This window comes from Bombus pyrosoma, linkage group LG8 (assembly GCF_014825855.1).
Source record: "Bombus pyrosoma isolate SC7728 linkage group LG8, ASM1482585v1, whole genome shotgun sequence".
NCBI classification, from domain to species: Eukaryota; Metazoa; Arthropoda; class Insecta; order Hymenoptera; family Apidae; genus Bombus; species Bombus pyrosoma.
Genome location: NC_057777.1, coordinates 9,786,198 through 9,812,677, shown reverse-complemented (window position 1 = coordinate 9,812,677; position 26,480 = coordinate 9,786,198). Strand labels below are relative to the sequence as shown.

Below are 26,480 nucleotides of genomic sequence, written 5' to 3'. Positions count from 1 at the left end.
CCCAGGGGACGATGCGGAGCACTTGTTGTTCGTATGTCCGAAATGGATAAGCAAGCGTGCGGAACTGGAAAATTTAGTGGACAACATGGTTGAGAAAGTATTAAGAAAGGATGAGCAGGGTCGGCATGACCGTTTGCGGGGCCGGGTTCAACAATTTTGTGGGGCCTAAATACACATTGCAATCCTACACTTAAATTTTACAAGGAATTATTTATTTACAGATGCTGTTACATATATTTTTTATAAGGTGAATACTAAATAATAATACAATCCAATAATAACATTAAATAATTTTTGTCGCTTTTTTTCGACGCCAAATCTTTCATAACATCATCAAAATAAATTAAATTTGCAACTTCACTTTCTATTGATAGAATAGCCAGAGATGAAAATCTCTCTTGGCTTATCCAGACCTAGTTTCTGATAATGGTTTAGGTGTAATTTTTCAACGTGTTTTTTTAGAACATCTTAACGCGATGCTACAAATATCGTGTAAATTTTTTGGAAAACACCCAAAAAATGTAGTGCTTGGGTTGGTGATTTTGCTATATCTCCCAATAACAAATTCAAGTTGACTACAGCATAGTACATAAAACGATTTAGGATTTACACGTAATATGTTTGCTTGTACTCCTTGATATATTTCCCTCATATTGGCACCCATATCATATCCTTGTCCGCGATAATCGGATATTATTAATCCCAACTAATCCATAATGAGCATGATAGTTTCAGATAGTCCTTTTCCTGTTGTATCGTGAACTATTTCAAATTTGATAAAATGTTCCTGGATTTCAACCTCCTCGTCTGTTACGCTACGACATAACGAAGAACAACCGTTAATTGCTCTTGATGGCTCGCATCTGGTGTATAATCCAATAAAATGAAATAATATTTTGCTCTCCTCATTGCATCGATAATTACTTTTTGTTCTTTATTTGCCATTGCACTTATTAATTCGTTTTGAATTGAATGCGATAAATAAGGATGCCCTTTTATGGTTGTTCAGTTTAAATGATCATTTAGAACAGAATCAAATTTTGCAATTAATTGTATTAAACCCAAAAAATTACTATTGTGCGGTGTGAACAAAGTATCGGAACTTCCTCGAAAAACTAAATTATGTTGCGCCAAATACAAAATAATAGCAGTTATTCTTTGGAAAACTTGTTCGTATCGTACCGTTTCAAGTTTTAAAAATTTTTCGCACTCTTTACAAAGTAGATTGTCAGTACGAAAATTTTGTTCAGTTTGAAGCCACTTGTTTATAGCTCGTAAATGTATCGCAGATCGCTCGTGCATTTTGATTTGCTGTGATAAATGAGACCAATCGCAAAATCTGTCTGTCCTCAATTAAATATCAGTAGTGGAGAATAATTTACAAGCGAAACAGTAAACCTTATCTTTAGATTTGGAATAAATTAGCCATCTTTGTGTTGTGCTTTGTCCATTAGTCAGTACTCTTGTAAAATATGTTGCAGAAGTGCTCCTGTTATTTTCGTTCTTAGGGAAGTGAAATCGAATAAACTGTACAGAAGCATGCTAAAGCAATAAATTTACTGTATGTTGTGTTCTGTCAATTGGCCATGTGCTACGATTTTCAATATCGAAATTTCTATTTTCTTCTTTTTGTGCTGCAATTTCCATATTTTCAACATCTTTTTCTTGATGAGTTCCACAATCGCTCTTTTTTCAATTGTTTCCATTTTCGTCCAATTCAGTTTTGTTGATGTCTTCTTCATTTTCCTTCACAGATGTATTCAACTCTTCAAGACTGGTTCGGGATGCGATGGAGAGCGGACGTGTTGGCGGGTTGCTCCCGCTAGCCAGGTGTTTGACAATGTGCGATGATGTATGCATGTGAGAATGCAAGCAAAATTGCTATGGGGTACGGTGAATTACATTACAAGGTGGTTTGAGTGGAATAGTATTGAGTTGATATTGGGGTGTATGTATATGGAGGCGACGAGGATTATGATCGTTTGAGTGCAATTAAAGTGACACAAACATGAAATGTGGCGGTTAATATTGGCATGATGAGTCGTAGGTGAATAACTGTTAAATTAGCTTAAGTACAGCAGTTTAGGGTAAAAGTGTTTGAAACAATAACGACTCATTAATAATTGTGTTTGTGATGGAAAGCGGTGAATAAGTAAGAGGAAGAATAATATAATATGTGAGTGTTAGCATGTCTTGGTGGTCTTCAAACCTAAAACGAGAAAAGAAATTAGTAGCATACATTATATAAAGTCAAAAGTAATAAGTTAATAGGAAAATTTAATATATGAATAGTTAATATGAAATTCTCATACCTATTGAAGAAGCATCTAAGTAAAATTAATAAATTAAAAGTTTGGGCAAGAATTCACACAGTTTAAATTTAAATTAAAATTTAAATTTTGTTTTCTTAAGCTAGGTTACAGGTAACAGAATACAGATAGTCAATCATGCCAAGACTGTTTATCGTGCTTTGTTTTTATGTTAGTCGTTATTATTTCTTTTTTAAAGTTTTTATTATCTTTTATTTTCACTTTAGTCGTTGTTTATTTTGCCTTTAACTGAATAACGATAAAAGTTTGATATTGTTTGACAGCACAATAGTATTTAATATAACTGATTTGATGGGGGTGGATTATAAAATAAGATAGAAAATGCAGTTGCACACGATGGTTCACGGTAGCACACTAACACTAGCATTTGGATGGCTCCGACACAGCTAATAGCTGTTAGATTGGTACATGAGTATCGGTAGACCGATGAATTGAAAGTATTACATGTGGGTGGTGGCACTCATTGGGCTCAGTGGAATTACGTATCACGAGAGTAAACGGTGATGTGATATTGAAATGGCAAATGCAAAGGCTGATATCAGCAGAGTTAGGAAGTGGAGAACACATTAGTGTTTGAGCGATGTGATGAGACGCGCACGTGACATACCAACGGTCGCCATATTGGTATGGGGGCTCCTTCTCTAAGGCATATGAATATTAGCTAATATCAGCATGAGTGCTGATATATGAATGAGTAGTGCCATATGCATGTAATTAGTGAAGTATTATTGACATGAGATGGTATATGGTCATACTGGCTAGGTGGGCCATCTGGCGGAATGGATACATGGCGAATTACATGGGCTAACCCTTTATAGTAAAATGTCGCCTTTAGAATGTAACTTACAATAAGGGCAGGTGGTGAAACAACTACGTGATAAAGCGAATAGATTTAGGATTATGTTATCGTAGGGAATTAAATACTAAAGGATAGGGCTGTAATGACGATGTCGGTAGACTCAGTGGACTGATACTATGACGCCCTTGGGAACGAAGATGGATACGAAAAAGGAAGAACGACCTTATGACGAAATCGGCTTTTCCCCCGGACTATTCCAACTTTATTAACTTATATGGATAGAACGACCAGGAAAAATAAAGTTACGGCTCAGGGGGTTTCGGAGCCCCCAGACTCCGTCGGTGTTGCAGGTATTGCCTCTCCAGACTCGGTCCGACAGTTTTCAAGCAACTGGGAGAGGAACAACGAGGGAAGCGTCGGTCTTAGGGCCTTCCCCCGCTCGGAAAAAGCGACCGGAGACCCTTATATTGAAGATAGCGACGCGAAGAAAAGAATACAAAAAGGACCACGAGAGAAACGGTAGCTGGAAATGATAATCTGAACAAGAGGGCTGGTCCTCCTATCCAGAAGAGAATGGACAAGATTTCAATAATCCCAATCGAAGTAAAGGCATTGGGGGTTGCCTCGTTGTGATAGCTCGGGGCGCAATTATCCCGGCAGATGCAACCGTCATGAAAATTAGAACAGAACTCACCATCGCCACGGGAAAAATTATGGTGAACGTCATGAGACGTTTTAGGTGCCATATGCTGGGACAAACCGCTGTCAGGTGCACCGCACTGAATCCAGACAAAGAACCATGTAGGAGATGTGGTGATAAAGAACACACCATGGCCAGCTGTCAAAATGAGCCGCGGTGTGCAGTGTGCCTGGCGGAAGGGAGAAGTATTACGGTTCGATGGTCGGTAATAAGAAGCAGGATGAAGGGGGGTAAACTGACGAGGAGATAAAGGCTCCAGATAAATCTTAATAGATGCAGGTTAGCTGAAGTACCAGTATGCGTGCAAAATGAAAGTGAACGTTATTTTCATTTCTGAGCCGCACAAACAGAACGCATACTGGTATGTAATGGCACTCGACAACAAACTTTCCAATGGTTTCTGTCCCGTGGCTCGCTACACAAAGACCCTATCCTTCGGTCAAGATAATTGTCAGATGTCGAGGCATTCCTACAGAACATTTTCAGCTAGCCTAAGGGCCCGTTATAAATTTTAGGATTTATTTATCTAAGGTTCTCCAAAGGGACAAATAGTCTCTGTCTTAACAGTCCCTACACATACCACTCATTACGGGAAGATTCTGGAAATCTGCTTTCCTCATGTACGACGCTTCCCGCTAGCGACTTTCTCTCGAAGGTGGTTAGCATCCTTTTCCAACCACCAACTCAAAATTTGGCCAATTAACAGCGACGTCCATTTTCCCCACTTTACGAACCAACGCTCTCTTCAACGAATTCGATGATCTCGTATCCAGAGACACACCCCACATAGCTTTCCTATGCAGCATCATCGTGACGGAAAGTCAGTCGTTACTCTACAGTCGCTACAGAGTCGTTATACAGAGTCGCTACACGGTCACTACATAGAGTCGTTACTTGATTCAAGTTCCTCGGCATCTTGAGCAATCATCGTCCGAACTCACATCGCGCATCAGAACACATCGACCAGTAGTCGAACTGGCAACCGCGAATCGCGAACCGATAATAGTAACCGCGTGTTCTGCGCATCAGTGTATATATAGAATATATGGTTAATAAATATTTATTGTTAAATATATTCGAGTGTTCCTTCAGTACCTATCACGACCTAATCACCTCATGGTTGTCAGTAAGAAAGAATATTGGAAGAAATTCCAAGAATACTGCCAAAAAATTATGAAGACATGATAAACCCATGAGAAAGACTTGGAGAGGCGAAGAAGAGTTCGAAGAAAGAGATAGTAGGTGAAAGGTACAGTATGTAAGAGGACCAACTCTGAAGTGATATCGAGAGATGGTTCCAGGGTTGGTTCCAGTACCGATGAAGGAGAAAAAGAGGAGAAGTTTGTAGTGGATAGAGGCGCTATCATCTTGCCGAGTCCCAGATAACCCATAGGCGCGTTGTGCCGGCGGGTATGCGTAATGCCATCCCTCCCCAAGGTTATAGTTATATAAACGACATGTTACTGAAAAACATAAATAACTTATATATTGCTTTGTTGAAAATATAAGAAATGGGGCTAAAAAGAAAGAGTTAAAGTAGAGAGAGAGAGAGAGAAAAAGAGATTTGAAAATGTTGTGTCGTTGTGTGGTGATAAAACTACTTACGAACGAAAGATAAGGGAACTAAGGCAAGAGCATAAATCACCTTATTGTTTAAATGAAATCTGGATTAATGCAAATCACGTCATAAGCAAAGTAAGCGAAGTGTAAAAAGATACGAATATTAGCAAACCATTATTCAGCTTTATCATTATTCATAGCGAACAACGTTTTTGAAACGACTTTCTACAGTAACATCAACAAATTTCTTAGGTTTAATAGAAATTCGAAAGAACTATTCGTTCCAACTTCATGTTAAAGAATTTCAACAATATATGAACATTTTATCAGAAATTTTTAACTGCCGGAAATGTTAAGAATATCAAGAAAAATAGGGTCTATTCTTAATCTAAAATGTATAATTACGAATACTATTATACATTTAAGAAACGTGCAGGGAAATATAAAGGAGCGCGATTCTATTGCGATACCGAAAGTTTAGCCAAGATAAGATAACTTGTGCTTGAAAAACCATGCGAGATCGACTCTCTGATTTATTCCTAGGAATCCATGTCTGATTCGTATTCTACTTTAACCTGATGTTCTATAAAATGCACACGGACGTGTGTTATGTGGAACGAAAAAAATGTTCGATACACCGCAAATAAAACGTAAATGATCTGAGATCCAGGATTTCTTTCACTTACGCGGTTAATATATCATGGTTAATTAATATTAATGAATCACATAATTAAAGTTAGAGAAATATACACTACCTAACCCTAAACTTTATGGTCAGTTTTTAGGGTTTATAGGATTTCTATGAATTCATAAATCACTTCAAGATGAAGAGATTTCTAACTAACGAGTCTTTAATCTAGAAAGTTATCCTTATATACTTCATTACTCTGACTATTATTGAAGTTATTTGGGAAGTCCGTAGAGGAGTTTAAAGGGGAGCTGAGACGGGTATGGGTTCTCAGGTCGTAGGACCACGCCCTGGGAAACCCCGATGAATCAGATATTCTCCTATAGCCGGGCGGTGGCTGGTCGGCGCTTCTGGCACCCGCCAGTTTGCCAACCCGGTGCGGAGAATTTCGGAGAAGTTGGTGGGCCCATATCTGCCAAGACCACTCACATCACCTTCTTTATGGGACTCTCTGTCACTCTGCACCGACTCGGCCAGTGTGGGGTGCGAAAGAGTGAGTGGCACCGGGATTGGAACCTCCGTTGATGACTGGGCAGTAAATAACAAATGAACATGTAAATGTCTCAAAAAAATGTGAATAACATTTACCAGTCGGTGGCGGAGCTTTCGCGCGCAAGAGTAGGCTACACGACCGTCGACCTCGGGGCCGAGATCATGAGGGAGATGGAGGAGGTCGAAAGGATCGCCTCCATCTCCAGGAACCTGAAGGGGACATGCGTGAAGCGGTTGAAGTTGGCCTCGCGGAGAGCCAGAGCTCTAGCGCTAAGCTTCAGCAGCGCACGGTCGCCACCTCCGCCGTCGCTTCGACGATGGCCGATCTTTGCCGCCTCCGCATCATGGAGGAATATTCCAAACGAACTCAACCTATGAAAGTACAGAATTACGTGAGAATTTTAAGGATTTAAGACATAAATATTCAGAAATTTTGCTCTTCCAAGTTAATCATGAGAATTTAATGTTTTAATAGAAGAATCGTTTCAGTGTATTTAATGTATGGGACTTCTACGTTGAAATAGATGACTGATCAGGGAAGGAACAAAGACAGAAATTGTCGAGAACGATGTTCGGTTGGAGGAAAGTAGAAGATGATTTCGGCTTTCTATGAGTTTCAGTTTTTGATAGACCGGAACCTCGTGAATGTTCGCGCGTTTCGACGGAAAAGAGGAGTATTTTATTATGGACGTCATCAGTAAAGCTCTTCAGAGATAAATCTGTTAAAGGCAAATAAAGATGATTCCTTTATTATTTTTGTTTTGTTTTCGAAATATGTAATCCAAGCGATTCCACTTGGTCATAATGTATGCCGCCTTTCGGTGGCGATCAGGCCGATCGGTGCCGATGACTGTTGCTGATTCTCGTAGGGGACACAACAGAAGTTTGAACCCTGATCCTCATACATATTGTTCTAAAACCTAATACACTATTTATAAAATTACTAATATTTGGGGATTTATACAATTGAGGTGTATATGTTGTCCGTGATATTAGAGCTGCTGGGGCTGTAGATGTCGCTACTGGGGTACTGCTGTATTTTCTTCCTATTTAAGAATCGTGGAAGAAAAATCGGACTTCGGTCGCCGGGATTCGATCCCAGGGTCCGAACGTTCGTAACCTAAGGCGCTAACCACTGCGTCGTTTATTTTTCAGAAAAATGCGTATTACATAAATATTTCATTCGTAATAAACAATGAATTTCGGTTGAAGGTTGTTTTAGGCAAAAGTACCGATACGTGACGGTACGACATAGCCATATAATATTTGTGTGTCGAGGTTACATTATTTTTTTTTTTAGCGTTGCATTTATGAATTAGATTTAAGCCGCTGTAGAGCGGTGGTTATATATGATATTGTGCGCTAACCACTGCGCTGCCGTCGTCCGTTATTAGTTAGTTTCGAGTGGCGGTATTTGTGCTGTCGAGTGCCGCCACACAATTATAAAAAGTATACTTTAATTTTTTAATACTACTAGTAATAGTTAAATATGGTTGTAATAATTAAATAGCGTATATATAGTGTTAATAGTAATTATAACAACAAATAAAAACTAAATATATAGTAGTAATAATTCAATATAGTGGTACTCTTTGCATTAGCGTCAGCATTAATCATAAAGGCAACTAGTAACTAGTAACAATTACAGATAAAAGAAAGTGCGTATAGTCCGAAAATATTTCGAAATATGTGATGGTATTTCAAAATTACGATGTTGAAAACTGTATTTCGAAAATTTTGTTACGTAATTAGTAATTATAATTGGGAGACACCCGTACAGCATTATTATAGATTATAGAACCAAGCCCTAACCGAGATAGTGTGACGCATCTGCCAAAGTCGCCCTTATGGTCTACACATAGGCCGTCAAAACCCCAAAGTTCCAACGATTACCACCTCACTCTTTCAACTGTAAAACTATAAAAATCACCCGCAATCCTCAGAAAAGAATTCTTCTGGTTTTATTCTTCAAAGAGTAAACTTGTCTTCAATAAAATTCCTAACAGTATTTCTGACTCTATTTTACCGAATAGCTATAGTCTTTAATACTTTTCAGTTAAAGTACTTATTTAATTAGGTTTATAGGTAATTTAGGTTTAATTACAATAAACCTAAGGCCCCACCATAAATTGAATCTTATTAGCTTGCAGGAACCTTTAATCCTGCAAGCATTTTCGGTTTATAGCTGGTACTTAAAACTGTCCTTAGGTTTACAAATTACGTTCTTACAAATTACGGAGAAAGCGGGTAGCTACCTAATGGGAAAAACGAATATTTGTCTAACGGAAAAGCTGGTTTATTCCCATAAACAATATCGCCCATGAGCCACGTTGATAGGAGGCTTGGTTTGGTTGGTTGGGCTTCTTCCTCCTATCTTCATTCCTAACGTTGGTCATAACCAATCGGCATCGCGGATCGTTACCCTTACTTTCCTGACGAAAAGTGTGAGCAACGAATCCGCGTTCTTCGTTCAAAGGGCACACCCATACCGAGCTTTCCTCCGTAATCACATAAGAACGAACTTCACTTCTTCTACTACACTAGGAAACTCAACTAGTTCTCACGACGACAGAACAGTCAACTTGTTCTCTAGACTTCATCTCTATACTCGATCTCTAGACTTATTCCACAGTAATATTCGAGTAACAGTCAAAGTTCATCAGTCAGTTGAAACCAGTTCGAGTCAAACCACAGTTCAAGGAACAACAAGAGTCAGAAGTCAAGTCAGCAGAATCTACAAGTCGAAGATAGTCAATCGCCAGAAGATACCTCATCACAGTCGACACATGAAAGGAGTCTCCGGTCGTACTCATTCGTAGTTGTTATTTCACATACGCAGTTTTGTATCGCATTGAAGTTATTGGATCATTCAAAATATATATTAATCTGTTAATAGCAGCGTTATATTATCTCAAAAGAAATAAGGAATCGAACGATTCGTGGCGTCGATTAGTCAAATCGTAACGGGAATTTACGACTCCCGTTGGCGCGCTTCTTCGAGATCGCGTCTCCCCGCGAATGTCCGAAAGTTCAGTACTGATATTCTCTACAAGATTAAGCGAAGTTTACCGTACGCCGTAAACTCTCGAACCATCTCTGAAATATCAAACTTCATTTTTAAAAGAAGAAAAAGAAGGTCCGTACGATTTTCGACGCGACAATAGAACCAATTTGGAACCGTAATCGAAACTGATATAAGCGAGAACTGATATTCAGAATTGCCTCTATAATAATTGGTCAAAAATCGAGACTTCTCAACAATGAGTTATCATGTAGAGGAGTCGATTGTGTGTAACAGATACGACCCGTCATTTGATCAAATGTAGAGAAAGACAACGCGAGTGAAGAAGAAAGGCACAACTTTAACAATGCTAATTAAGAAACAACTTAAACAAGGCTAATACAACAGAGGAGCTGTTTTGTTTTCAATTCTTGTTGAATAAAAATTTTACCAATGCAATTCTGATTTTCTGTGGTTTTTCTTTTATTAAAACGGAGGGCGTCCATTGTGGCGTTATAGTGCTCGAGATTCTGAGCGCGGTGAGAAGGGTCAGAAAACTCTCTCTCAAACCATGCCAGAAGATCGAGCTGCTAACGAAATATATTTTCCCCAGATATATTTACAACTTATTAGTGAATCTGCCGGATGACAGCGTCTTAAGATTGCTGGACAGCGAAGTCAGACAGGAGGTTAAGGCCATATTCCATCTTGTGCCTTCGACTGCCACTGGCTTTTTCTATGCTCCCAACGCCTGTGGAGGGCTAGGGTTACCGAGATATGAACATTTCGTAAAGCTCGGGACCCTAAAGAGTGCGATCAACATCAAAAACTCGATCGATCCGGCAGTCTCCAGCCTAATTGACGAAGACAGTGACAAAAAGTTAAACAAGATGGTCAACTACCTAAGGATCAATTGGCCAACCTCTATAGAGGACATTGAAAAGACGAGAAAAAGGATTAAAGCCTCTCATGTTAAACAATGGGCGGAGTTGAGGAGTCAGGGACAAGGTGTTCTTGACTTCTCAAGGAACAAGTCTGGGAACGTGTGGCTGGAGGAGTATGATCTGCTCAAGCCATCGAGATTCATCGATGCCTTGAGACTCAAGACTAAGACCTTTGGTACAAGAGCGGTATTGGCACGGGCCGACAAGAAGATAGAAGTGGTCTGTAGAAGACAGCCCGAGACACTTGGACACATATTAGGGCTGTGCCAATACACCAAAGGCCTGAGAATCAAGAGGCACGATGAGGTGAAATCGATCCTCGCTTACAAGCTGAGAAAGAATAATGAAGAGTTTATCGAACCTACATTAAAAGTGGAGGGTAATCTGTTGAAGCCTGACCTCGTAATTAAAAACGTTGAAATGGTTCTTGTAGTCGACGTTACCGTCCGCTACGAGAATAAGGATTACCTCTCCAGAACAGAAAAGGAAAAGGCCAATAAATACCTACCTTGCCTGAACCATCTCAAAGAGAAATTCAGCGCTGGCGGGGATGAGGTTTTGCCCGTGGTGTTGGGCAGTAGAAATGGGATCAGTGCCGGTTGTAACAATGGAACGGCTCCAACCATCGTGCGAGGGTTAATTCAGTCGAGAGAGTGTGAAACTTAAAAAAGTATCGCTAACACATTTTAACCGCGAAATCGTGGGACCCAGCCGCATGGTGCTCAGCTGTAATGTTCCTTAATAACTATAGATGAAATACCTCAGACACCACCTCAATCGATCTTTTACAGAACTTTCCCTGTACGTGAAAGATCGACTTACACTCCGTCTGTCCCACCAGTAAAGATAGATAACGACAGCGACGGTGACGAACCCAAAAATAATGCCAACGCACGATATCCCTTGTTTTCCGCTGAAGACGCTATAAGATATATTCCCGTCTTGAACGGTGACGATGAAATTGGAGTAGAAGACTTCATCAAAGAAATTCGAGATCTGAGAAATCAATGTTCACAAGGAGAATTATTACTGAAGGCTATTAAAGTAGAAAAAGTCATAGGGAAAGCCGCACAGAGTATTCGCAATATTCCAATCAACAATTACGTAGATCTTTTCGAAGCATTAAGAGCCAACGTAGCAACTCAAGCAATCTTAGACGAGTATAATGAACAACTATGCGACCTAAAGCAAGGACGCGACGAAACGGTACAGTCATTTAATATTCAATTCAGACGCATAGTAAACAAATTAACTTACGCCATAACCAACGAAAATCCACAACCATTAACCAGACGTATCATGCTTGATGCTACAATGAGAAAAGTAGGGCGAATTTACTTAAAAGGACTACGCCTACGAAATCGGACGAATATTTTTGGTCCACGAAACAGCGTCACTAAATGAAACGGAAAAGAAACCTGCCGATGTAGAACGACACTTACGAGAAGAACAAAGAGATTGGAGAATAAAACCCAGTCGATTACCTACAAACCGTATTACCGACCATCAACCTCTAGGAAATAATAGACTAACACCACCAAGAGGGAACATCATGAAACGTAACGAAACGAAGACACTTGTCAGAGCAGAACAAACACCACCCATTGAACGAATGCAATTCAAATGCTTCAAATGTGGAAAGATTGGACACATTGCACCTCAATGCCAAAATTTTCAATCGGCCAGCCAACGAATCCTCCCGCCAGAACGAGTGAATCAAATCTACATAGAAACAAAAACTTACGACAAGACCAAGGGAAATTCCAAGAGTTAACACCACAACAGGTAAACTTCTCACAATACGATTTAACACAAGAACTGGACATGTAAGACACCTCATCGACGCGGGAGCAGGAATCAACCTATTGAAGAAAAACAAAGTAGACTCTCAAACCTTCAAAGCTAATGAACCTCGAATATTCCACATGGGACAAGACAAATATACCACTAACGAATTCATTAGATCTAAAATGTTTGGCAAAAAGCATAAATTTTATATAGTACCGGAAGACTTTCCCCTAATAGAAGATGGAATAATAGGACTACCTTGTTTAGAGAAACACCAATATGAAATCTCCAACGATAAATTAAAGCTAGCTAATAACATTTTATACTTTCAGAAACCAGAAACGATACGATCAGGCGAAAAGAGAGTTCGAACCATCTACCTCAAAGGCAAACCAACGCGAGTATGCTTCTTCAATTCTGGTGAAACAAATTATGAAATTTCTAACGACATTGATAACAGTAAAGAATTAGATCAAATTGCTAAACTTAAAACCATAGTGAGAACAAATTATATTGAACGCGAACTCCGCGAACCCATAGAGAAAATATTAATACATTACATTGACATATTCAATTTAGAAACAGACCTATTACCATGTACTAATCTAACAAAACATACAATCACATTAAAACAAGACAAAATCATAAACACCAAATCATACAGGCCCCCAGAGTGCCACAAAAACGAAATCGAGAAACAAATGACAGAAATGCTAAATAAAAACATTATAGAAGAATCAGCCTCTCCTTTCAATTCATCAGTATGGGTCGTTCCCAAGAAATTAGATGCATCAGGAAAACGGAAGTGGAGAATAGTTATTGACTTCAGAAGGCTAAACGAACTGACTGACCAAGACGCCTATCCATTACCCGACATAGAGGACATATTAAGCCAACGCGAAGAGGAGACGCGAAGTTCTTCTCAGCACTTGACCTATCATCTGGTTTTTATCAAATCCCTATGGACGAAAACTCGAAGAAATACACTGCTTTCTCAACAGCTCAAGGACATTTCCAATTTAACAGAATGGCTTTTGGACTCAAAAACGCGCCAGCAACATTTCAGAGAATGGATACAGCATTACGCGGATTAATTAATAAACATTGCTTTGTATATTTAGACATTATTATATTTGGAAGCACTATTCAAAAACATGATGAAAACTTAGCCATAGTATTACAAAGACTAAGAGAATTAGGACTATGGGGACATGGAAAAGCCGCCGTGGCCTCCCGCTCACCTACAGGATGATCCCGGTGCTCACGGGACATAGCGTGTTCGGGGAGTGCCTGAGGAAAATCGGATGGGATACGACGGACATCTGTCACCACTGCAGAGAGGGCAGGGACACGGCGCAGCATACGCTGGAGTCTTGTCCGGCGTGGTAGCTGTCCCGCTACACCCTGCGGTACGTCATAGGCGAGAGGCTGACCCCTCCGGCGATCATAGCAGCGATGCTGAGCGGGCCACAGGAATATGAGGCTGTCATAAAGAGAAATTCCCCACCCTCGTAGGATAACGCGATGGAGGAGGATGGCAGTCAGGCGGCCTAGAGCCGCTTATCGCCGCCACAACGGACCACGACTAGAAGGAGGGACGGTGCTAGGGGCAATGGGTCCCCCTACCGCCAAATTCAACAGTCGGGGAATCTATAGGGGTGCAACAGAAAGATAATTCACCGAGGTTCGTGGAGCACCCCTGTCATACGCGTAGGATGGCCAATCATTGGAGTTTTACTCGATAAGAATCCGACACTACTCTGCTGCTGCCGTTATTAGCGGCAGCGGAATGTCCATGTGGATTTTTCCAAAAAAAAGAAAAAAAAAGAAAGGAACTATTCATATGAACTAGGAACATTAGCATTCGTAAACGCTGTCAAACATTTCCAAAGCTATTTATATGGACGAGAAATTCTAGTTGTTACCGACTGTAATTCTTTGAAAGCCTCCAACAATGAAGCAAATCTAAACGACCGGGTTTATAGGTGGTGGGCTTATTTACAAACCTTCCATTTTGATATTATGTATTGAGAAGGCAAACGAATGGCTGACGTAGATTTCTTTTGCCATCAACATGAATCACAGTGCAATTAACAAAGTCAGAGAGAAAGAAATTAATCTAACCGAAATATCAAAAGACTTTCTATTAGCGGAGCAACGTCGTGATCCTCAAAATTCAGACATCACTTATAAATTACAAAACGACGAGCTCGCGGAGGATATCGCGAATACATAAGGTACAAAGAAAAGGCAGAACTCTCTACGGCTTATTGTTATCTGACAATACTGAAGAAAGAGAAATAGATATATCCGATGTAAGGCAACGGGCGATACAGAACATGGAGATTTGCGCTAGTTATGACAAAGATAGATTCGACAAGACGAAAGCTAAACTAGTTAGGTTCAACCTCGGTGACTTCGTATTAAGCAACAAGGAAGGAATGCAAACAAAATTAGATCCAAAATTCAAGGACCCATTTGTAATAGCAGAGGTTTTGGAAGAAGATAGACATACCATAAAAACATTAGATGGAAAAAGATCATACAAACATAGCTATGACAAATTGAGAAAAATGCCAGATAGTTGTATTTCTGCTGAGTTGGATGTCTGTAGTGATGGCAATAACAGTGACCACGACGATATGAGTACCCCGATCTCGGAAGATCATTAGCACTATGACTATAACATCTAACAGAGTATGTTACGAAGCTCGGAAAGGTCGTGTGATAAATTCACATGCACCAGAAGCGACAATGTTACGAAACTCGGGAAGATCGTGTAATAAGCTCACACGCACCAGGATCGATAATGTTACGAAGCTCAGTGAGGCCGTGTAACGCAGCTCACATGCGCCTCGGGGTGACAATGTAATAAAACTTTGTGCGGTCGAACGATCTAGAAAAACGAGATTCATTTGGGTACGAAATCGAAAATAGTCCATCATGCCATTACGATCCGACTGATAACCCACAGGATGCCACTAGCACTTTGAATACGAATCATAATGTTATTAATTTTGTTTTATTTTATTTCCTTTGTTATCAAACCTCCGAACAAAATTTTATTGTTGAACTGGACTTGGCTTATTGGAATATCTAGTTAAATAGTAAATAATGTCAGTTTCATCGAGTCTAATGTTGAGAAAACACAATATTTTAGATACACCCGAGGACTTGTGATTGTGAGGATGGCCGTGTCGGAGATGAAACACATCGGGGTCTCCATTTTGGAATGTTTGGGAAAACCCCCAATACTCTAGTCCAGACTTTCGTTATAGCTACACTTAAGTAATAAAACTAAGAAGTAGTTGTCATGTTCTAATCCGAGTATGGGTTTATGACGATGGACTTGGGCTCGAAGTGACATAACTGGTCACTGAACGTAGCCACAGTCACGGGAGGGACGTGTACCTAACAGAGGTATGGAATAATTATATAGCTCTCCTTAAAAACAAAGATTGACCCGAGAGGTAGGAAGATGAGTATATAAGGGCAGTTCCACTTGGACTCCCATCCAGTTTATTCAGAAAAGTACTACTAGTATGTTGAGTTACATAGCATTCGTCATCCCGCTGACCATGGATTCGAAGCGAACCTAAATTCATTGTCATCGACATCTCGATCATATAATTATTTGTTACACTCTGTAATAATCACATTGGTATCTGAAATATCATCTATAGGATGGCTAATTCATTACACGACCCTAACTCTAATGATAACCCGACATATATATTATCTTATTTGACCAGACGTTATTCGAAATAATTGTGTTGGTTTATTATGAAATAAAATTGTTGGAATACAACGATATTACACACGTAGACACAAATAATCTTATACAGACACCTACACAGGCATTTGAACAGGACACTTACACAGGTCATACTCAATACTGTCTATACTACCGTATAGAGTGGGGTTCAAAATCTTTAAGGGACCATAGGTCACTACCTACAGTCAGTCTGAGAGTAACTGGCCAACTGTCAACAATCCATAAATTCTTTACCTACACACTTTGTTAATCGTACCATATCACTCACTTAAACATAAACATTGTGTCTTCCACAGATTATTTATCTCAACTTTAAGATTAAATTCTAACAAAAATGTATGGTTGCAGTGCACATTTTTGGATGGTGGAACAATCTCAGAGATTAAGCGACGCCGAGCATGACATCACTTAGGACGAAGCATGCTGATATAGGAGTTGTCAGCTATAATTCTCCACTGACGATGAGACAAATAACACGTTGAGTTTTGTATTTTCTATTCCTCATTGTGAATAAAAGCAATGATATGTATACTAGAATTGTTTAAAATATACATATATCAGTGAATAAAACACTTTTTGTCGTCCGATTACGCTGCACAGAGCCAGTTTCATCTTTTTTTAATTTAATTCTTTACATAGTAAAGATCATTAATTCTTTACTAGTAGATTTTACTAGTAAAATCGCGTCAGTTTTGAAGATGCATCCCACAAAATGCACTGATATGATAAAGGAAGTTCTACGTAGCTATTTTCAGCAACATTTGATTAATGATATAAGTAACAGTCGGTACAGTTTGTTATTAGATGGGTCAATCAGATCAGTCAATCAGATATTAATGAATATTTCGATCCAAAACCTTACATCAAAAGTTCCTCTTGTGTCTGTTTCAACAATTTGAGTTGTTGCAAAGGTGATATAAGAAGAAAGAAGATTGTTGTTTCTAATTTTATTTTAAGTGCAATGAGTGAAACTGATGTTTCCAAACGATACAAACAATTAATTGAAGAAAGAGTTTGCATATTCTGCAGTAAATTATCATTAAAATGGCAAAACTCTTATCAGATATTACTAAAATTTACATCTAAATATTTCAAATGATTGGGAGAATATTTCATTGGTCACATTCTGAAAGTCCAACAACCGCAAGACGTCCTCGTTTGCCATACGATGAAAAATCATCACGTTCTTAAAGAAGAGGCACTAATGCTTGCTGAATCAACAAATAGATTTAATGGTACACGCATCAGTAATGAATGCTCGTAAAAGAGCGAAAGACTTAACTGCTATTTTGAAAGAAACAGCAAAAGATCCTGAGCGACCAAAGATGATGAGAAAAGCAATTTTTTGTATTCGGAAAGAATCACTTTCTTTTTTATCGGATGAAGCCATAACTTACTTTTATGATAAAAATTTAAGTAAGAGGTAATATGTCAATACTACGTTAGAATACTACATTAGAATACGCTCTTCTTGAATGAAAAAAAGATTATAGAAGTACACTGGAATTACATTTGGAATTACAGTGACGGAAACTGTTACATCCTGTGACCCAAACATATTCTCATTTATCCTTCGGTCAAGTTAGTCAACAGCCGCTCAAACATATTTGCTGGGACCCGCAATAATCCCAAGAAGCCTTTATTGCCGCGTCTGAAACTCTCTTTACTGCGATCAAATCTATTTCCATCCTAAGATCTAGCCTCTTTGATTGTTTGTCAACTAACTGTCGAGGCCCTTAATTTCTACAACGCATCATTGAAATCGAGATTCTCTTTAGGATTATTGTTCGTTACGGTATAAACGGGTTTTCCCATGTACGGCACTCAAAGACCGATTTCAACCGTGAGCGACCTTTGGAAGGGAGCGGTCAGCACCCATTCTTACCTATTAGTTTTTTCTCACCCGATTAGCAGCAATTGCAGCAGATTGAAAATTGCAATTAACGAATCCGCTTGATTCTTGAGACTGCACTTATCATCAGACAACCATTGTATATCCTCGTCAGGATAGTTTCAGCTATCCAAGTTAAGCGTCTCGCGCGTAACATTGTTCCTTCGAACCGGGTTACTGGAAGTTTAGAGAAAGGAAGAGTTGTACAGTAAAAGAAGATCCGTTCGGCGTGCGAGGACGGTTGGGCAATCCGTTGAACATTCAAAGTTAAGAAAAAAAACACACGCCGATCGCTAAAGACTCATCATGGCTGACTTTAAAACGCTACTTTAACAACAATGCGATACATCTCGTGTTATCGAGCGTGCCCTCAACAATTTAAAAAAAGTCAACAAATTCGAATTAACAACTGTCGCCACCGTTTGAAATCGACTGGAACGGCAAATCCTTTGCCGAGTGCAAAATTTTGCGCAAGGAGATCACTGCTACTGCCACGGAAGCTGAGCGTTCCAGCATGTATTACTTTACAAAGGATGGCTCTTTGGCCTTGCACGAGATGTACGTGGATACATCGGGCTTCATGGAGGAAACTCTTCCCGGTTAGATGCTGCCGGTTCATTTGGGACTGCATCGACGCATAGGAATCGCATATAATTGTAGAAGCACAACGATTCGATTTCACGAAAAGGACAAGTCGGTACATAAATTGTTTAAATTCGAACCATCCGACAAGAAAATGTACTAGTTCGTATAACTGTATCATTTGTAAAAAAAAAAAACGTCATAATATCTAGTTTCATTTCAACGACTCGACTGCGTCATCGACCAACAATGTCGATAACACTGTAACCTCGCAGATCGCATCTTACTCCGTTCCGCGAGTCACTAACGCAACAAGTCTTGTTTGCAATTCATGGATCGAACTGCGATCACCGTCTGGCCGTTCGGAGAAGATTCGCGCTCTACTCCATCAAGGCTAGGTCGTTTCTATAATTTCTGAGAATTTAATACAACGATTAGCTGCCGCGCTCTCGCGTCTTAGTATTTATTCAGGAATTGGTAATAACGCGGTCTCTTGTTCGCTTATCGGCATCATTTACCGTCGCTTCGTGTAAAACGGAGTCTGTATACTCCATGACCGCTTGCGTATCGAATTACCTACTAAATCGCGCAATTACCGACGTCAAGCTCTCTCTTGCATTCTTACATTCTTCATCCTTCTTCATCTACATTCACTCTTACATTCGCGATCGGGAGTTGGTGGATGAAAACGCCTATAGCTCGGATCCAATAGATCTAATTATCGGTGTGGATCAGTACGGTTGCTTCTTTTAGATGGTTTGCGAAAAGGCACGGTGAATGAGCTTTCGGCTGAATCCTTTCTGGTTCCGTTCCATCGCCTGCGTCCAGTTCTGTCAATTCTATCTCGAACTTGCAGTGCAACGTCTCATTGAATCTAGATGCCGAATTTCGTCGATTTTGATAAGTTGAGTAGTTGCCGTCCGTCCCGCGTCTCTCTTCCGCTGAGCAACAATGCGAGACACATTTTCAACACACGCACACTCGTACTCCGAATGGATAATACATCGTTCGCTTGTTCTTCATTAAGGAACCTTCATTAAGGGGATGGATATTAGGCCTTCATTTTCCGTGGAGACGAATATGTTTTTACGACAGGGGAAAATCGTTTACAATGGAACGCTGAGCATTCAGTGAAATATGCTACGTTTTTACGCGAGTACGAAGCACTCGATCATATGGTCGAAGAGAAACATTCTTTGCCGGTACTGTCACTTCAAACCGTATACATCCTGCATCACACGGTCATTCGTAAACTCAGCGCTATAATGCGTCTTCAAGTGGTCTTCAATGTTTCCTCGAAAACGGGAAAAGGTAAATCGTTAAACGATCATTTGCTGATCGGTCTAAAATTGCAAACGGACTTGGCCACCGTAATTCTTGAATGGCGCCATTATCGATGCATCTGTATCGCAGACATTGCGAAGATATACCAGCAGATCTTTGTACATTCGAAGGATATTCGTTATCAATGGATTCTGTGGTGATCCTTTCCATCGGAACCACTGTGACACTATTGACTTTTGACCGTTAAGTAGTGTACTTCTTCGGTATAATAACTCGCAAAAGACGAAGGATCGAAATATCTTCTAGCGTTAGTTCTTCGTGACCAAATTTATGTGTACGACTCCGCGTTCGACGCGAACGATTCAGAGGTAGGTGGAAGGTGGGTTTAAATTGCGAAAATGGGCCGGTAACTGCCCTGCCTTAGTTGCTGATATTGATTCCTCGGATCACGGTCTCGTAGCCATAAGCCGCTATTACCCGACGACAATTTAAAGGTCCTTGGTATCAATTGGAGTCCCGAGACGGACTCTTTTCTTTTGGATATTGTTATTAATAACGTCAAATTCAAACGGAAAATTCTTTCAACAATCGTATGATTTGATGATTCGCTTGAATGGGTTGCTCCTGTTGATGCCATTGCCAAAATCCTGATGCAACATCTCTGGTTGCAGAAGTATGGTTGAGACGATACTATCCCAAACGAGCTCCACGATACGTGGACAACGTATTGTACCCAACTTCTCCTTCTCCTTCCTATGATTCTACCTCGATGGACAGGACACGGGTTGCAAATTCTTAAAACAGAGCTGCACGGCTTCGCGGATGCCTCTCACCATGTCTATGCGGTAGTTATTTACTCTCGTGTTCCCACTAAAAACGGCGAGTTTACTTCTTTCTCGCTTGATGACCTTCATACGAGCTTCTTTCTGTGTTTTTAAATGCGAGTTGAATGGCTGGACCGATTTTATGATTATCCTCGCATGATTAAGTCAACTTGCTTCTCACTTAGAAACGTTTGTCGCGAACCGCATTGTGGAAATTTAGAAACGCTTGCCACAATGTCAATAGCACCACGTTTAATCGGAAGAAAATCCTGCTGATCGTGTCTCTCGTAGAATGAACGTCCAGATGTTTATGAACCATTCATTATGGTGGGACGGCCGTGGGTCCAAAATTGAGGCAAGAATTTTGGCTTCTACGGACGCGGCCTACTGTTGATCAAGTTTTATATAATTGCGTGATATGCGCGCAAGAGCGCGCGACAATTTCATCAGAAGTGATGGGAGATCTCTGTCGGTGCGCGTTACTCGTACAGAAAGAGCGTTTTTACATTGCAGCGTGAATTATTCGAGCCCAATCCTTGTCCGAACGACCCCCGATAGCAAACACAAATCGACAAAAGCGTATGTCGCTTTGTTTATATGCAGGACAACTCGTCCCTGGCATTGGCATCGACCTCGAATTGGCAGGGTCATACACAACCGATGCGTTTCTCGCGTGCTATGAAGAGCTTCAGATCTTGCCTCGGTTTACCGGTCGCCATGTATAGCGATAATGGAGCTACTTTTCAGGGCGCCGATAAGGAAGTGACCGCTGCGTTTCGAGTCGCAACACGCAACCCAAATCTGCTCAATAAATTCGCGAGTAATCAGGTAACACGGAACTTCGTTCCTCTCTCAGCTTCTCATTTCGGCAGGCTGTAAGAAGCCGGAATTCGAAGCATGAAACCCCATTTAAAAGGGCCATTGTCTTATATCAGACCAAATCACGCATGAATTCTCATCCGATTTCCTCGTTTTCGGATAACATCGATCATCATACAGCAGTGGTCATTTTCTTATCGGCACGGCTATCACTACAGTTCCGTTAGTGACTCTTTTCGAGATTCGCGATTCACGATTAACTTGTTGGCAACTCTTAAAAAAATGATACGAAAGTATGTGGAAAACGTGATCGAATGACTATATTCAGTCGTTGCAACAACGCACGGAATGACGCATTACGAATCACCTGCTTGGTCGTATCGTTCTTCTCCGAAACGCACTTGCATCTACGTGTAAACATGAATAACCTCGCGCAGATAATCAAATGTGATCCCGGAGCAGATAACTTTACCCGCGTGGTTATAGTTAAGACTGCCAATTCGGAGTACAAGCGACCGATCGTAAAACTGTATTTCCTTCCCGATGATATCAACGAAAATGCAATCCGCGAAGGAATACGGGTGAGACACGTTTATATTAAAATATAACAATTATGTAAATTGTAAATTTTATATGATATAAAATCTAAAACTCTTTTGTCACGGCTTGCAATCATCGTTGTAAATAATTTAAGGTATTGCGTGTAAATTAGTTTTATATGAATGCTGATTAATGTAAATATCAAGTTTGCGGTGCATCTCTTTCTATTGTCAGCCATATTTTTTTTTTTTTTTGTCATTGGATGCGCACATCCGAGTCGGACGGTATGATAAGAAATCGAAACAATATCCGACTTCTCGTGCTCGAATCGCACGGATCGTGGTCGATGATGCGTAGCGACTGGACACGGAGGTGAGCGAACGTCGTAACGTAGCCGCTGTTGATCGTTACAATTGTTAGACGGTCCTTCCTTCGATCTTCTTTTATACTTCTTCCTTTCTTTTCCTTCTTCTCTCGCGAGACGTTGAACAAACTACACGCTCTTATCGCCTTTGTCAATCGCTAAAGATTATCCGTTTTATCGCTCCATCGCCACCCCGAATCTTATAGCTCCCGCGTCTATCGCGGTGATTATGTTCGGAGTGTTAACAGAGTGTCAAAAATTGTTAATAAAGGGACTGTTCTTAAGGTGATTCGTGAAACTACACTTATTACTGGACAATCATTGTATATCCTCGTCAGGATAGTTTTATTAGATTCAGCTAGAATCAAACATACGATAATCACTTATTATTCACTTTATAGTACCACGCCAGAATAATTTACTTATAATTCTCAATGAGAATTGATTGTAAACTACTTCAAATACAAAAAAATTAAAAAGAAAAGGATAGTTTCAGCTATTCGGGTTTAGCGATTCGCACACAACAATGCCCGATAAGTTCTAAAAGCCATTCATATAAAAACCTTCAAACGACCAGTATATACACTACATCAAATGATTAAAGGTTTATTAGATAACTTACATAATAAAACATTTGAACTTTCCGGTTCTTTTAAGAAATAGATAACGTAATATATTGTGGAATTGTATTCATACACGGTAAAAGGGGGGCAAAAACGAATCCAGGAGATGATTGGACTATAATGGTGACATAATGGTAATAATTCAAAATATTGAGTTTGCCACATATTTCAAAGTCATCAAAATCGAAAATGGCAGCCGCTTTCTAAATAATTACCGTGTTTGGTCGTACGGCGTTCGCTGCATGTATTCCCTCGTTACAGTTTGCCATGATGAACGAACACTCGCGATCTACATTATAACGATAACATTGTTAAAGCAAGTAATTTGATATCACCCAACACGTCCTTACCACCTCAGTCTTATCTGAGTCAGGAAAATCTCATAATTACATTCCTAAAAGTTAAATTAAAAATGGTTTCATCCTTGCATTAACTTTCACCATTTGAATTCGGATCGGATTATACTACTCTCAAATCACGGGTATCTATAACAGTTACAAATACTCGTATTGCCTGATACTTTGACCAATTTACGAGTAATCCGACGCTTTTTCGATAGCTCGACAGTTTCGGATCAATTCGGAATATGTCTATGAAATTATATGCTATGAAAACATAGACATAAAACCACTGCGCTGTTTTTATAGTAGTTATTAATACTTTAGTTATTTTGTAGCTGTTATTGCGTAGTTTAAAATATCGACCCAAGCAATTCGCTAAGCAATCGCCAATCTACAACCCGCGGCAACAATGGCAGATGAAGACAAACTCACTCAAACTCGCTCTTATCCAAACCACTGAACGAACACCAACAACCCGGACATCATAGAGAGTCTAATTTAATATTCATTAATAATCGTCTGAAAGAAGCTTGGACGCTCCCCACGGAACTGGCCGAAGAGATGAGAACATCTACTACGACGGACATAGGAGCGGAACTGCTTCGTCGAGCTTCTGAGGTAACCAAGGTTGCCGAGACATCCTGCAACCTCAAGGGCACACACGTGAAGATGCTGAAACAAGCGGCGAGGTCCATTGCCAACAGAGATGGTGAAAAGGATAGACCCCGCCCCTGGCGCCTTCGCGATAATGAAAGGACGCATAGCGGCATTAGAGGTGGACAACGAGGCGCTCCGAAAACGTTTCGTAAAAACGTCGGTACACCATCTTGGGTACGTAATCCATAACGGAAAAGTTTTCCCTAACCCCGGTAAAATACCAGCATTGATTTCTTTACCAACGCCAACGACCGTCTCACAGCTCAGACATTTTCCATGCCCTTGCTGATAAGTACCTAAAGTATGATATAATGATTGGTCGTGAAATTTTCAGTCAACGGTTCGACATCCATAGTACACAAAATAGCCTCTCTATTTGTAAAACAAAATTAATCCATGCCTGTAATAAAACCGCCGAAAATGAAATCAGTCTTAATGAAGTGGACACCGATGTTCTTGGAAATGATAAAAGTCGATTAAATTCTATTCTCCAAATTTTCACAGATTCATTCATTACGAGTTTCCCACGTACTCGCGTAAATACGGACCAGTTACAAACACGGTTAATTGTCCCTCACGGGACACCGTACAAAGAAGTCGCTATAGACTTAGCGAGGAAGAGCGAAGAGTAGTACGTGAGCAAATAAGCGAACTAATTAAAGCCAAAATCTTCAGGCCTAGTAATTCACCGTTCACGACCCCTACGTTATTCGTGAAGAAGAAAGATGGCTCAGATAGATTATGCGTAGACTTCCAAGCGTTAAATAAAAATACGGTCACGGATCTGTACCCTCTACCCCTTATCGCGGACCAAATCGCGAGATTGTAAAAAGCAAGATACTTCATTAGCCTAGACATGGCCAGTGGGTTTCACCTGATTCCTATTCACCCTAATTCCACGGAGTACACAGCGTTTGTTACCCCCGACGGGCAATACGAGTATATAACCATGCTGTTTGGGTTAAAAAATGCACCATCCGTATTTCAGAGGGCCATCCTCAAGGTCCTAGGCGACCGTGCTCGCTCGTATGTTGTCGTTCATCTGGATGATGTTCTAATTATTGCCGATCCAATACATCCATACATTTTCCATGACCTTGTTGATAATTACCTAAAGTATGATATAATGATTGGTCGTGAAATTTTGAGTCAAGACTTCGACATATATGTTACACAAAATAGCCTCTCTATTTGTAAAACAAAATTAATCCATGCCTGTAATAAAACCGCCGAAAATGAAATCAATGTTAATGAAGTGGACACCGATGTTCTTGGAAATGATAAAAGTCGATTAAATTCTACTCTCCAAATTTTCACAGATTCATTCATTACGAGTTTCCCACGTACTCGCGTAAATACGGACCAGTTACAAACACGGTTAATTGTCCCTCACGGGACACCGTACAAAGAAGTCCCTATAGACTTGGCGAAGAAGAGAGAAAAGTATTGCGTGAAAGAATAAGCAAACTAATTAAAGTCAAAATCTTCAGGCCTAGTAATTCACCGTTCACGACCCCTACGTTACTCGTGAAGAAGAAAGATGGCTCAGATAGATTATGCGTAGACTTCCAAGCGTTAAATAAAAATACGGTCACGGATCTGTACCCTCTACCCCTTATCGCGGACCAAATCGTGAGATTATAAAAAGCAAGATACTTCATTAGCCTAGACATGGCCAGTGGGTTTCACCTGATTCCTATTCAGGAGTACACAGCGTTCGTTACCCCCGACGGGTAATACGAGTATATAACCATGCCGTTTAGGTTAAGAAATGCACCATCTGTATTTCAGAGGGCCATCCTCAAGGTCCTAGGCAACCTTGCTCACTCGTATATTGTCGTTTATCTGGATGATGTTTTAATTATTGCCGATCCAGTAGACCAAGCTTTAGAAAGATTACAGATTGTGTTAGATACCCTCACAACCGCCGGATTCTCGTTCCACTTTTCTAAATGTTCTTTCTTAATAACGTCGATACTCTCTCTTGGGTACGTAATCCATAACGGAGAAGTTCGCCCTAACCCTGGAAAAATACGAGCCTTAAATTCTCTATCAGCGCCATCGTCTGTTACACAGCTCAGACAGTTTATAAGATTAGCTTCTTTCTTCCGAAAATTTGTTCCCAAATCTTCACAAGTAGTGAAACCATTATACACACTTACGTAAAATAACAAAAACTTGTCTCGGTCAGAGAAACACGAGAAAATAAGGCAAAACGTAATTTTCGTTCTGGCTGATGCGCCGGTATTAATTATCCTAGAGAACTACATACTGACGCTAGTTCTGATGGATATGGGGCCATTCTAATGCATGAGATCGAAGATAAAAACATTACATTACGTTGAATATTACAGTAAAAGAACTAGTCCAGCGGAATCCAGATATCATTCATATGAGGTTCCATTGGTGCATTGGCGTGGAGCAGACGTAGAGAGGGTGGAGCCGTGAGCGTGATCGAAATCTCCGGGAAACTGGAGA

At 40.1% G+C, this 26,480-nt stretch overlaps 1 long non-coding RNA gene across 1 annotated transcript in view; it reads right to left on the bottom strand.

The window, feature by feature from the left end:
• Nucleotides 1-241: 241 nt before the first annotated feature.
• LOC122570422 overlaps nt 242-26,480 on the bottom strand; it is a 43,348-nt gene continuing 17,109 nt past the window's right edge. The window contains exon 4 of the long non-coding RNA XR_006317812.1: nt 242-2,209. This is a non-coding gene — a long non-coding RNA (uncharacterized LOC122570422). The remainder of the gene's footprint in view (nt 2,210-26,480) is intronic.